At 39.4% G+C, this 12071-nt stretch overlaps 1 protein-coding gene across 1 annotated transcript in view; it reads left to right on the top strand.

Annotated features, from left to right (window-relative positions):
* tmem121ab (transmembrane protein 121Ab) overlaps positions 1 to 12071 on the top strand; it is a 53792-nt gene that overhangs the window by 33828 nt on the left and 7893 nt on the right. The gene's annotated exons all lie outside the window — the stretch shown is intronic.

Below are 12071 nucleotides of genomic sequence, written 5' to 3' on the forward strand. Positions count from 1 at the left end.
AGAGGAGAGAAACTATCACAAGGGTAACTGACAGCAAAGGCTTTCGCATCCAGATGAAGTGCAACAAGAGTGCATAAATTAGATAAATAACAAATGAAATGTTTTGGTTTATTTTAATTTACTGAATTTTTTTTTTGCCTATTTGGAGGTGAATCTCTGGAGCGCTGGAACTATTGATCAGCAAGATCCCTGTACACTTTAAGCTTGTCACTTTAAAACCACAGTCTTCTTTTATATTTCCAGGTAGCCTGCTGTTATAGTGGTTCGGAAGAGGTTTGAAGACGCCTTTGTGTGATTGTTAGTAATCTGAGTCACAGGAAATAAGTACTTGCTTTTAGTATGCTGTGTGATACTGCAAAAGTTGCAGTCTTTGCATTTTATGTGCTCTTACTTTCCGTTCTCAGCTGGAGGATGTGTAAAATGGACATTTCTGCTATGAGAATAGCATTTTGGAGTGCCGTGTACAGTCACTAGGGTACAATAAGTACTCACCATCTGAATATATTCTCAAGTAATTTTCCCAGCATTGTCGTAATTGCTTATGTCCAGTGTATGTGAAGGCTAAAAAGCTCCAGCTTCACAGTTGTATTATCCCATTAAAAATTGCACACTGCTGTGTAGAGTAATAACAACATGCCAAAAGCTGCAGCAATCTCTTCACAATGAAACAACTAATAATCACTAGTAAACCTTAGTGAACAACAACCACGGGGAATGGGGGATGAAGACGAGCAAAATATAAGGCCATTTAACAGACAAAAGCAGCCGCGGCAAACAGATTAAGTAGTTCCGATTTTCTAAAGTTATAGTCAGTAAATATAAATTGCGTGAATCCTTCACTCACGCCACGCATAGGCACTTGTGAGCACTGAAGTCATGCCCAAACACACCTCGGTATAAAGCAGCTGCCAAGAAATTCGACACCTCTCAGTGTGTCGCACGGCAAACAATTGTCTAATCCTGAGTGAAATATTGTTTTCCATTTCATTATCATACAAAACAGGTGCAGCCTTCAGCAAACACCGTACCCATGAGACTCATTCAAAGCTTTGCAACATTTTGTCAAATACCGCTTCAGACGTAATAGAAAGCACACGAACAGAATCTGACAAAGATCCTCTTTCTCTGCCAAACTCCTCTTAAGGTAAATGATTTTATATTCCATTTAAAAAAGCAATCATCCTTAAAACTGGGGACATTTCTCACATCATCAATAGATTTTCTCCACTTCATGGCAAATTATTTTTTAAGACTGAACGTTAAGATTAAATGACTTGTTGAAAGGGACTATTTTTCCCTGTTTTTTTTCCTCCCCCCTCTAATCATGAATCCCTAGCTGCTAATATTTAAATCAGTTTCTTCTGCAAAGGATATCCGATTTAACTCCTTGCTCATTAGCAACACTTCAAATCCTCCCTGTATCACATCTCTTTTTGCTTTTTAGTCGATCCCGTGGAACAGCAACCCTTGCTCCCTTGTCTCATTCTCCCTCTCCTTGCTCTCTAGTTGCTCTTCCCCCTGAGGACAGCGCATGAAGGTGACTGGCCTTGCCCTTTTACCTACCAGCGCATATCTGTTTTATGCAAAGTAGTAGCAACAGCAGGTTGAGTGGGTGTTTAATTGAGATGGACAACAAAGTAAGCTTTACTGGTTACACCGGAGAGAACTATCAGGATTGTCACTTCCTACATTTTAGCCAGTAACATAATATAGGACCTGTGACGGTTTGATGTCTTTGGGATGTCATTTTCTCCATAAAGTGGGATAAAAGTAAACAGAACAGTGCTTGTTCTGGAATGAAGCATGACTGGAATGAAGCCACCTCCCTTAGGGTGGCCAGATTAGAAATTGCAACACTGAACACACGGGGAGGAATTGCAAAGCATGGCAAAAGAGTACGCTGAAAAAGGGAGATTGGAGCGAAAGGGGATTGGGTTATTGACACAAAGATTAAATGGATCTCCCTGTAAAACTGCTGGATGAAAATCACTTCTTTCCCTGGTTGATCACACACCCAAATGATCGTTACTGAAATAAATATGAGAGTTTGGATCACATGGGTAAATCAATATGCTTGTTAGACTCAGAGACATCAGAGAATTAAAAGCTAGAGGAGTGCGTAATAGCGTGTTACCATGGTACAGCTTCAGTGCCATGCCACAGATGTTTGTCTGAGTCTGTGTGTTTTTGTGTGTGTGTGTGTGTGCATGTGTGTGAAGAAGTGGGGTAATGATAATCACTGCGGTACTTTATGCCCTTTTGTGGCCCTCAATTTAAAAAATTAAAAGGGAGTCACACTATTGCTTAAAGGGACAATCCAATTATCAGCGCGAGAGGAAGGAAAAGTGCTTGAAGGTGTGCCTTAAGAAAAAACGTAATTATTCAGGAATCACTAATTGTTATTGCTTGGCTTTAGTTCCACAAAGCCCAAAGCTGGGGGATTTGTGTGCAGGATGGTGCTGCTTCACTGACTGCCATTTGGGAATTTTGGAAAACTGAGAGAAAATGAGGGGCTATATCTTTGGGATGAGGATGCGTTTCTTTGATTAAAACTGACAGCAGCATTAGAGGTGAAAGCACACTTGGGTATAAGGTATATTTTGCAGGTCAATTCAAATGTCCTAAATCACCAGTATAAGCAGCAATATTATTTTTGGAAGATCAAGTTTGAACAGAGAGCAGTATGTTGAGACCCAGTGGATTTTTTTCATTTTGTTCTTTGGAAATAATGGAAAATGGGGTTCTCGTTCCCTGCAGACAAAGTATGAGCTTAAAAATGCCATGCAAAACTGGCAGAACATTGCATTTTCACCTTAAATCTGTTTTTATATTAAAAATGTAAAAAAGAAATTGGATCACTTGCATTGACTTTCACTATGCACTTCAGAGACGTTTTAGTTTCTTTCTCTTCATTTTTTTAGTTTTCAGTTTTATGACCCACAACTTTAGTGTTTGTTTAATTAAATTTAACATTTACTTTGGCAGACAGCTTGGTGTATCCCGCGTGGTATAAAGCGTACTTGTTTCTGTTCTGCAAACAGGAAAAGACTATAGACTAAACTAACTACGTAATTTCATTCTATGCACTGTTCTGTATTAAGCACAATATGCCTAATTGGATGCACTTCTTCATTACACTCTATTCCACTTCCTGTCAGCTGCCAGTTGAAGACAGGTTACCATGGTTACCCACCCTCATTTGAGATGAACCAAGTAATGATTAACAAATTTCAAAGTAAAGTATATTATGCCTTGCAACATGAAACCAATTAAACTCTCAGAATGAAGAGTTATTCACATTAGAGCTCAGCTGCCTTGATCACAGTCCAGCAATATCCCACATTTCACTGTGGGATATTTATGCTGCCATAATGTCCAGTGCTGCTTTCCTATAAATATAATGGCCTTTGCACAGTATCAGTCACACATTGAGGTTTCTGACATATTAAAATATCCATATACTCATTAGTACATGACTACAGAATTTTACAAGGAAAATTATTCTGCAGCCTCTAACACTTCACACACTATTTCAAGGCCTTAAACTTCAAGGGTTTGGGTGTCACATGTTTGACAGACTGAGGCTAATTGAGAGGCGGGGTATAAGAGTACAAAGTTTAAAAAGAAAAAGAAAAGAAAAGAAAAAGAAGCAGAGAGAAAGAAGTGAACATTTTTTTCCCGTGGAATACTTTTGCTCAGCTTACTTTTTCCTTTGTCTAAAAACTTAAAGCTTTATATGTTGCCAACATTTCATTTCATCTTAAATTAGATTGTATCTACTACTGTATATGCAATACACTAACAAACATGTTGGCATGATTTTATAGTCTGACTGCTATTACAGAGGCTACTAACAATACAAGGTGGCAGGGAGGTGCAGAAGTCAAACCTGTCAACTTACCACCTAGGGGCCCTGTTGTGTGGTGTTTTCATGTTCTCCTTCTGCCTGAGTGGGCTCTCTCCAGGTGCTGCTCCCACAGTCCAAAGACATGCATGTTAGTTTAAATGGCAAATTCTAAATTCACTGCAGGTGTGAATGTGAGTGCGAATGGTTATTTGTCACTTTGTGTTAGCCCTGCGAATGAGACTGGTGACCTCTCCTGTGTACCCTAACTTTCACCCTGTAACAGCTGGGATCAGCCCCAGCACCCTCAAGACCTTGCAAGTGGCAGAAAGCAGATGGATAAAGTTAGAATGATATTTGTTATTAACTTTCAAACTGTAATTTGATATCATGTTCATACAAAGGCAAAAACTGAATCTCACTCAGCTTGAGTTCCGCATGAAGATTTTGATCCGTGTCTCTGAGGGACTTTAATATGTTTGAGGTTTTTACTTATTGCCTGAGTGATTAGAGATAAATTATCTCGATGTATGACTCGTCTCACTCGCTGTACTTGCACTTACTCCCCAATCTCTCCAATCCGTGTGGTACCTATGGTAACATCTGCACCCACAGTACAATAGAAAAACACTGTCATCAAGCTTTTATTGACTTGGCACTTTTGCCATCTATATTGTGAAACACCAATTACTTCGACACATTTAAATTGCACTGAAATCAAATTTTCACCAATATTAGTCACACTGAGTAAAAATAAATGCTGTAAGCAGCACAAAATTTCCAGACCTACAATTTCTCCTTCCATAAATGATGTCTGTTAGCTCAGTTTCCTGTTGTAATGATCCAATTTCATTTTTATTGTGTTTCGGGTATTATTATTCTTATTTTTTAATTAATTTTTTTGTCGATTTCTAACCAAAAATCAACCAAAATTTAATGGCGAATATTCCTTCTAAATTTCCAAGTACTGCAGTTTACCTTAATATCATGATACTGCATCCGTAATAGGAAAAAGTTTTATTGATGTTAAACAAATCAGTTATTGTTTAACTTTGTTAAACTAAAAATGATAGAGATGGGTGGCATAGCGGATCAGTGGATAGCACCGTTGCCTCACAGCAAGACGGTCCAGTCTTGGGCCTTTCTGTTTCCATGTTCTGCATGGGTTCTCTCCAGGCATTCCAGCTTCCTCCCACACTCCAAAAATATGCATGGGATTAGGTTAATAAGTGATACTAAATTGGCTGTAGGTGTGAACGTGAGATGAATCGTTGGCTGTTTATATATGCTAGCCCTGAGACAGACTGGCGACCTGTCGAGAGTGTATCCTGCCTCTCCACCCTGGTTAGGTTCCAGCGCCTTGCGACACGGAAATAGATAATCGTTAGAAAATGCATGGATGCATGGATGACAAAAGACTAGACCTCAGAATTCGCTCTTACAGAATGAAAATCTCTGCCAATCAGAGGGAATTAATCAACGATTGGCTCTTACTTCTGCCAGAACTTTGAAAGTAGCACAGTAATGCAGTGTTTACATTTAATATGATCCCTGTCTAAACTGTACACGATTAGGTTATAGAAGAATTACAAGAATATCAGGTTAAGATGTTTGACGGTAATGACCATTTAAACTGCATCTTCTTTGGACGGTACCTCAAGTGTCTTGTGTCTTGCCTCACGTGTATACATTAGGCAACCAGTCATCTTCGCCCCCTGTGTCAGTGACTAAATGCTGGGTGGGATGTCAGAGGGCTGCTCTTCACTTTGATGATGATTCACTGTGGCATGGTGCCTTTGATCCTCTCCCCAGCTTTGTGAATAAAGAATACACTTTGATTGACGCTGCGCACATTATGGCCGTTTGAGAGTTGGCAGAGGAGAAAAAGACATGTCTGTCATGTTGAAAAGCCCCTTGTCTCTGCTGCTAAGGGCCAAGTTGGAGGAAAAACACTTTTGAGCTGCTTTCCACATCTAACCCTATACAATGCCTATTATTGGAGCCTATCCTGCACAGCAGCTATCTATCCTTTGTCATGTGCAGCATGTTTGATTCAATAGTGTTTGATCAACACCCACGGCTATTTAAAAGCGAAGACAGCCCAAATACAGATTGGGTTAGTTACAGTTATGGGCTGAAATGAACCTTCAGTGCTTATCACACACACACAATGTGACATGGCAAAGTAGAATAAGGATCAGCCTTAATCAACCATAATGGGTGATAAAATGAGCTTAGCTACTGCTACAAATCACAGCCTTCTTCTTAGTTTCAGATCCTTCTCAGTATTCTAACCCAGTGCAACCTTATAAGCAATCACAAGCATATTATACAGGGATAACAAGAAAACAAGAGAATAGCGATATAAGAGCAGCTAGTAACGTACAAACCTAGTGTATTGTGTTTTGACTAATTGATGTCTCTGCTTTGAATTGCACAAAATAGATGGAAAAGAACTAAACCTGCCAAAAGTGACAACAGAAAGCAAAATAAATGTGTTCACAATTTGAATTCACCACCACAGCAATTCATTAGGAATAATAGAAATACACTGTAAATAATGTATCGCACAAGAGCTTAAGCCTCTGGTGGTTATAGAACATTGTGTCACACGGAGTCTTCAGCGAAAATGGGGAAATCAAGCAGTCAGCTTTGAATGCAGCTGGGTTTGTTATTGGTCCCAGTAGGGAACGTGAGACACGTTTTAACATGTATTCAGGGATCTGGGGATTTAATACCTTTCCGTGTTATAATCAGCGCAGGATATATTCGATCAGTGTGTGGTTACCGAACATTGTGAAGCTGTGAAATACGGGATAAAGGTGTGACCTAGAGATTGCAATCCTTTCAGCAGCCTTTCAGGCAAGAAAAGATGGAGTTTTCTGAGAGCTTTCGTGCGTTTGCACGTGCTCACTCACATACACAGTGCATGTGTGTTAAGTTACTGTGTGTGTGCACAAGCATTTGTTCAGCTGAGCTGTGCTGAGCTGTACCCTGTGTACTGAGAAAATTCAAAGCAATCTGCTATCTCTCCTCAACCTAGCCAAGCGCTGACTGTAACACAAAGGACAGCGCAGAACACCTGCTGAGATGATGGAGATGGCTTGCAGCCAAGACAGCATATGGGTCTCATTCTGGTCCTAATGAAGACAACCTGACATAAATATCGGACAAAACGGCCCACTCTCGAGACCTGCGCTGTCCCACTGCAACGTTGCTGACATCGACGTAAACATTTGATCATCCTTGAGGTTTTGAGGCAGGAGGAAGCATGGAGAGACAACGAAACTGGCAGTGTAATGCGATATGTTTAATGCATAACAATACAGTTTCCAAAAAGCATAAACAGCTCAGTGTTCTTTGAAACCTACAGGTAAGGGAGAACGCCATCCACTGTTGCAGGATGAAATGTTTTTGCTGCTGTAAACAAGTGCAAGCCCACAACCTTTACTGAGTGTATGAAGTGTCAGAACACCTCAGTGTTAAAAGAGAAGCTTCTCGGAGCTTGAAAGACTTTACTTTTCTCAAGCTCTGAATCTGTGTCAAAAAAAAAAAGACAAACATCAATCCAGCAGGAACATGGGTAATTAAGCGAAGTCAGAGCTTGAAAAGGTTCTGTTTTCAGGCTCATTTTCAATAGCAGCACCTGCACACTACACCATTTAAAACGAGTATAGGGTTTTGAATTGATTTTTTCTTCTGTTTTGTTTTTTTCCACATGGTAGAGAGTGAAAGAATCCTGTGCCAAAGTGCTGTTCTTGCAGCTGCACTGCCCTGTTCTTTGGCTTAAACTGACCTCCTTCACTGATTTTTAGGACAAACAGAACAGCAAAGCAAACATGTCACTTGATGCCCCAACCTCTGGTCCTGTTGTGATCAGTGTGGACGTCTGCAGCCAGTCAGAGAGGCTAACCGTTAAAATAACTGCCTGACAAGGAAGCTCTGGCTGTTTAGAGAGATAATGACCTGGACCACAGACACAATAATAGCCTCCCTCTGTGAAGAAATGTTGTCCTGCCAGTTCACAGCCCCCCGTGGTGCCTATTTATAGTAAACCATAATTAATACGCAGTATAATTGAAGCCTCTGAGTAGAGCTGAAACATACAGACTCCTATAAATAGAGGCTCCCTGCGCCAAAGGGAGGGGAGGAAAAAGTCATGCAGAGATGTGAAATCGCAGCTGTCAAATCTCATATCAGTGGACATTTCTTGTCTTTTTTTTCTAATTCAGCGTTAACTAATCTTCAGCCTTGAGAAATACATTATAAATTCTGAACGGAATATGCTAAGCAGAGCAGTGCGCCTCTGTCATCACTTCACGCAGACAAAGAGATTTTTTCACAGTCTGTGGCAGATGGGATTAATAATAATCTAATATTGTCAAAGTTCATCAGCTTCCTGCTTCGTAGGGCGCACCAGCAGCAACGAATCACAGCGATGACATCTTGGGATCCATGTTTCGCAGCTCAAGTCATAATTCCTCCAAGGTTCAAACCATCCAATTTGGCACTCTCATATTATCACTCCGGCCGTAATCCGTTCATTAGCGAAACAATCTCAAAGTCTTTTTTGATAATTAATGGCATTTAAATCATGATTCGATGTACGGTATATGTGGAAGCAGTCTTCCTTATAGCATGTTAATGATCCACAGCATTCTGCTAATCAGTCAATTAATCACCATCTTATGAATTTAATCTCTTACTTAGGCCCTCTTCTACATAATGGGTTTTAAACATTCAAATCCATGCTTGGATTACAAATGAGGCGCACTCTGGTACCGTGCACTCAAACTGGGCTTCCACTGGCAGTCCTTGATTTGACATGTTATTAGATAACATGTTGTTTTTGTATTCTTCAACGAAATGGGGGTATAACCCAGTGCACCCTTTTAAATTCTTGCAGGGGTGCCATTAAAGCTGCATTTTTCTGTATGTGCTTTTAGGGTGTACACGGTGCAGTTCATGTTTTCTAAGGGGGGTATTTTCTGATGAAAAACAACCTCTCTGCAATCTTTGGATCTCATTCAAAAAGCTCAAAAGCCCATTTTTGCTTTAGTGATTTCACACAGCGGGTGTGAAAACAAGCTCATGTTTATTTATGTCATACTTAAATCTCTCATATCAAGAGCACAGTTAGTCAAACTAGGAGTAAAGTCCCAGTTTCTAAATTACAATAGTAAAGTCCACAGTGGTGGATCACTTTTAATGCATGTCTCGATTGGCTTTTTGCAAAGAAGGCAATCAATATCACTAAAAGGCTTGCCATTGTTTTGCTAAAGTGGTCAGAAAGTGGCTTGGGCAGGAAATTTAGGCTTTGACTTTCCATTTTTGTTAGAAACACAGTTGACATATTTGAGGTTGGAGTATTTCTTGTTTTAGTGTTTTTCCAACTTTGGTTCTACTTTCAAAGGCAAACTTTTATTTAAAAAAGACAGTTTAAGAGTGGCTGTTGAAAGCACTGCTTTTACTAACTATTTTATATCATGTAGGCTGTGTGGAGGGCAAAGGCAGTACCCAAATGCAGGACTCAGAATAACATTACCAAAACAAAGAAAATCAAACCTTCAGCTCAACAAGGACCACATACTGCAAGTGAGGACACAACCAGGACAACATAACAAAGAGGAAAGGAAGACTTAGAGAATATATACATACTAGGTAATGAGGGAAATGGGAAAACAAACACTGAGACTAAGACATAAGAATTTGACAGAACTAAACAGGGGCATGACTGGAGAGACAGAGACATAAACGAACAGGGAGACTTTTCACAGGAGACGCTGAGGACAAGACACAGAGACAAAACTAGGGCACGAAAAGAAATTAACATAATCAAATATGAAACCATCAACTAGAAATATAAATAACAAAACTCTGAGGCACTAGGAGAGTACATCATAGACAGAAGGTCATGGGACTCAAACATAAACCATAAAGACCTATGATAGAACATGTGCACAGAACTATAATACAACGATAATTAAAAATGAGAAAGACCTAGAAAAAACTCAAACTCAAAACACTTGGTCAATAACCCAGGGACCATGACATTTTCATAATGATTTACTAATGCATTATACACTCAAGTTGCTATTTGTGCTAACGAGCAGTTGAACAACCCACTACCACCTCTTGAACTGCTCATAAACCCAAACATCAGGTGGCTGTGGGAGAGCGAGTCATCTACTAATTGCAAGGTTTGTGGGTCAGTCCTCTGGCTCCTCCAGTCTACATGCCCAAGTATCCTTGGCCAAGATGCTGAACCCCAAGTTCCTGCTGATTTGTTCATCAGAGTGTGACTATTGTAGATAGAAAGCACTTGGAGAAAAAGTGGCTGTATGAGTGTGTGTGAATGAGACATGTTGTATGGAAGCACTTTGAGTGCTTAAGTAGAGTAGGAAAGTCCTATTTACCATTTACATCTAATCAGTCAACTCAGTACTTCAAGGATGTAGTAATGCTTTAGATGAGTTGCTAAAGTTCAGAGCATTAGATGATTTATGTGACTTCAAACGTGGCATGGTTGTTGGTGCCAGACTGGCTGCTGTTGTAATGCAATTTTCCTGCCTCCGCATTCACCAAATCTCAATCCAAAGGCTTTGGTGGGATGGGAAATTCACATCATGTGCAGCTTACAAATGAGCAGCATTTGTGTGATACTATCATGTCAATATGGAGCAAAATCTGCGAGGAATTGTTCTGGCACTTTATTGAATGAATGTCAGAAGAATTAAGATGGTACTGAAGGCTTGAAGTGTGTAGTACCAAAGAATATATATGACTCAACAACTTTTAGGTGTCCAGATTTGGGAGAATACTAAACAAACCAGACAAAACCTACTCATCAATAACATAGTAAAGTATATAACTGAAGACCTAATGACTGAGAACATGAGAATTCATCAGTTCACGTATTACTTCTTTATAACAAAAGAAAAGAAAAACAATCAATATCGGCTGGTACAATTTTTTTCATTTCTATGATATTTTTTTATTATATTGACATTTGTTGAAAATTTAATGATGCAAAGTAAAATCACACCAGTTGTGTTTTCTGTTTTCCTGACAATAACAGGATATTTTCCACACTGCAGAAATTTTGAGTTAGACTTGCGTTAGCCAAACAACTTTTGTTTGTACGAGCAGCACACATTGAATGTTGCAGTCGTGTCTTGATTTGAAGCATGCTTGGGCTGACAGAAACACTAATGTGATTTATGTGCGTTCTGCCTGAAGGATCCGGTGACAGGAGTAGGCAGAAATGAACAGAACAGAACAGAGTGACAGATAAACGCTAGTTCCCGCTCAATGTGAAACTCGACAAACTCAAACTGATTGAGACGTTTCTGCTCAATTAGCACATTTCACTTTCTCTTCTCAAACCTCGATTTTTCCTTTTTTTCTCTTTTCTCCACGCTAATATTTAGACTTGCTGAGTTATTTATGGATGAGGTCAGTGCAGAAGTTAAGCTCCTGCTGGCTAGTTAAGTGCTTGGCATTTGTTTGTTTTTTTATATTTATTTATTAATTTTTTATTTATTTATTTATTTTTCACAGATGACCACACAGCCTCCCCAAACCGAACCTGTCACACGCTCCGACACACACATCAGCTCAAATATTAAACAGGTCAAAACAGAAACACCTTGAAACATCATTCAGCAAAAAAAACAGAGTGTGAAGAGGAATTGTAACTGGAGCTTAAACTGAAGGTAAAATGAAACATGGACAGGGTTATTATTATCAATATCATTCATGATGCACTTTTTTTACACAGAGAACGCATGAATGATAGCTGAAATCTGTTCCGCAGTCACTGAAACAAAAGTCACCGTAGCCGCTAAAAAATCCTGCTGCATACATGCTGCAATCGCACTTTCCTCGTTTCCTTGAAACTGCACCGAAATGTGCAGGAAATGAACTCTTTGCCGTCGTTTATCCCATTTACCCTTGCCTAGGAAGAAAATGCAGTGCCAAGCAATGTTTAAAAAAAAAAGAAATAAATGAATGGAAAAAAAAATGAAAGAAAGAGGCGTAGAGCAGTTAGCTACTGTGTGTGACTTTAAAATTAGCTTCTACAAGTTTCTGTAATAAATCCTCTATTAATTTAGCTCCAGAATTAAACTACAGGGTATTATGGCCCCAAATATGCTGAATATATTAACATTTCCACGGAAGCATATTAAGTCGTGCAACCAGATGTCATGTGACATATCACAGACAA

Source organism: Simochromis diagramma, unplaced genomic scaffold, assembly GCF_900408965.1.
Source record: "Simochromis diagramma unplaced genomic scaffold, fSimDia1.1 OVJJ01000802.1, whole genome shotgun sequence".
In the NCBI taxonomy this organism is placed as follows: Eukaryota; Metazoa; Chordata; class Actinopteri; order Cichliformes; family Cichlidae; genus Simochromis; species Simochromis diagramma.